Genomic DNA, 3,089 nt, shown 5'->3' on the forward strand with positions numbered 1-3,089 from the left:
CTCTCCTTTTTATGTACCTGTCAAACACAAAAGTAACAAGCCTTAAAACCTTGCCCCTGCCAGGCGCGGTAGCTCACGCCTGTAATCCCAGTACTTTGGGAGGCTGAAGCGGGTGGATCACCTGAGGTCAGGCATTCGAGATCAGCCTGACCAACATGGCGAAACTCCATCTCCACTAAAAATACAAAAATTAGCCAGGTGTGGTGGTGGGCACCTGTAATCCCAACTACTCGGGAGGCTGAGGCAGTAGAATCGTTTGAATCTGGGAGGCAGAGGTTGCAGTGAGCCAAGATCGCACCACTGCACTCCAGCCTGGGTGACAGAGCGAGACTGTCTCAAAAAACAAAACAAAACAAAAAAAACAAACCTCGCCCCTGATCCTTTTGTGGTTCATGAGCATGATGATTGGGTGTTGACACAAATATGTGAAATGTGCCAGCCTCAAACCTTCTTATGACATCAGATGTCATAAGCAGACATGACTCTGCTGGGAACTCATTAATCCATTAATACATTAAGTATCTGGAACTTTTCTGGTTAAAACAAATATATACCTATATCTCTAAGAGATATTATTCTTGATGTAGGTCAATTTTATAGGTCCTGAAGAGGAAGTAGTGTACCGATGTTCAAAATGATGTCTGGTCAGTGATGGTTGTCCAAACACATGCACACACACACACACACACACACACGGGGGAGGGGGGAGAGAGAGAGTCACCGTGTTACCCAGGCTGGAATGGAGTGTCTATTCACAGATGTGATCACAAGTCCCTGCAGCCTTGGACCCCTAGCCTCAAGTGATCCTTTTGCCACAGCCTCCTGAGTAGCTGGGACTACAGGCACACACCACCATACCTGGCTCAAACACTTGATATTAGTCTAATACCAGTAGCCAGACAGGCTAGAGGAGGGATGAAACCAGCATTGTCTACGTAGTAGGGAAAGTTGAGGATCAGATACCATTACGACCCTAATTGATAACACAATCAGCTATCACAATCTTAACAGTGACTTGAGGTAATACGTATCTTCTAAGTTAATGTGGGAGAGAGGTGGGTTTCAGGATAAACTGTAAACCACTCATTCTTATGAGACTCACTTGTGGAGGTTTCTGGACAAGCCTCCACATTGACTCCTCACTCACATGGAAGTTGTTTCCAGCACTTTGTGAAGTCTCCCACAAAACATGTGAAACTCCATCAAGTAGTAATAAGAAATGGAAGGTTCACTGAAGATGTTGCAGAGAGAAAGAGAAGATGCCATGTCACACACCACACAGCAGAAATTTAGGCAAAATCCTCATTAGACATAAGAATTCTTAATGTTTTTCTTTCCCAAACACTTTCTTCCCAATCTCAATAGCTTTTCTTCCTTTTTCTTTCTTTCCTCCTTTCCTTTTTCAGGCAGTATCTAACAAACTGCAATACTCTTACCAGTATCAACTTTAATGCTAAGCTTAAATAATGTAAGCAAAGCATAAACTGTAGAGTTCAAAACAGTAATAAATCTCCTAGCAGGTTTCACTATCCATCACACCCACCCAACCTCATTCTCAGGATCCTGTAAAACAAAAGCAGGTCTCTTCTAGGCGGGGATAGGGATATGCATTGTTAATAAGTTTCCTCATCCTGCTACATTCTCCTCTGGTGCCAGCACTTCTTCATATTTTCTATAGAACTAAGAATAAAAGCTTTTATTCGGGTGGCTAAGGGCTGAATGGACATGCTATCCTCAACATTCAAAAAGCAAAGTGCCTTCTCTTTGGATGAGTGCATGTATTTATTTATGTGATAAGTATTTGAAACAGGTCTTTAAGTTGCATATATTTATAAGATACATGTCATATTTTGATACACACATATAATGTGTAATGATCAAATTGGAGTAATTGGAAGATCCACTACCTCAGTCATTGATCTTGTCTTTGTGCTGGGAATATTCCATATCTACTCCTCTAGTTATTTTTAAATATACAAAGAATTATTGTTAACCACAGTCTTCCCATTGTGCTGCTGAACACTAGATCTTATTTCTACTATCTAACTATATTTTTGTTCCTATTAACAAGCCTCTCTTTATCTCCCCTTCCCACTACCTTTCTGAGTGTCATTCTACTCTCTACTTCCATAAGATCAATTTATTTTCGCCCCCACATATGGGTGAGAACCTGCAATATTTGTCTTTCTGTGCCTGACTTATTTCACTTAGCATAATGCCCTCCAATTCCATCCATGTTGTTGCAAATGACAGGATTTCCATTCTTTTTATGGCTGAATAATATTTCATTGTGTGTAGGTACCACATTTTCTTTATCCATTCATTTGTTGACGGACACAGAGGTTGATTCCATATCTCAGCTAATGTGAATAGTGCTGGAATAAACATGGGAGTGTAGATAACTGTTTGACATATTGATTTCCTTTCTTTTGGATATATGCTCAGCAGTGGAATTGCTGGATTGTATGATACTTCCAATTTTACTTTTTTGAGGAATCTCCATGCTGTTTTCCATAGTGACTGCACTAATTTATGTTCCAACAAACAATGTATAAGCATTCCCCTGTCTCCACATCACCAATATCTGTGTTTTTTTTTCTTTGTAATAATAGTCATTCTAACTGGGGTAAAATGATATCTTATTGTGGTTTTCATTTGCATGTCCCTGGTAAAAAACATTTTAACTCTGGTGAGAATTTAATTGATGAAGGATTAATAACCAGAATATATAAGAAACTCAAACAACTCAATAACAAAAAAAAGGACTCCACATAATTCAATTTTAAAATAGGCAGAAGATCTGAATATAGACGTTTCTCTAAAGAAGACACATAAGTGGTCAATGAGTATATGAAAAAGTGATGCTCAACATCGCTAATCATCAGAAAAGAATCAAACAGAACTTACATATATTTTTAAATATTGAATTTCCACATGATGTTTCTCAGAAAAGGGAGTTCCCATTTTAAAAGTAGTTTTGAAAATATTGAAAACAAATAATAGACAACATAAAGTCTTATGAGCTCAACCTTCTTTGCATGGGTGCAAGGTTCCAGGTCATCTTGCCTCTTCCAGCCTTCCTAGCCTTT

The 3,089-nt window shown here is 39.0% G+C and overlaps 1 non-coding gene across 1 annotated transcript; it reads left to right on the top strand.

Moving 5' to 3' along the window:
- The first annotated feature begins 377 nt into the window (after window positions 1-377).
- On the top strand, window positions 378-484 carry LOC115931894 (small nucleolar RNA U13). The gene has a single exon (XR_004068318.2). It is a non-coding gene; the product is annotated as a small nucleolar RNA U13 (small nucleolar RNA).
- The last annotated feature ends 2,605 nt before the right edge of the window (window positions 485-3,089 follow it).

This window comes from Gorilla gorilla, chromosome 22 (genome assembly GCF_029281585.2).
Source record: "Gorilla gorilla gorilla isolate KB3781 chromosome 22, NHGRI_mGorGor1-v2.1_pri, whole genome shotgun sequence".
Classification (NCBI taxonomy): domain Eukaryota; kingdom Metazoa; phylum Chordata; class Mammalia; order Primates; family Hominidae; genus Gorilla; species Gorilla gorilla.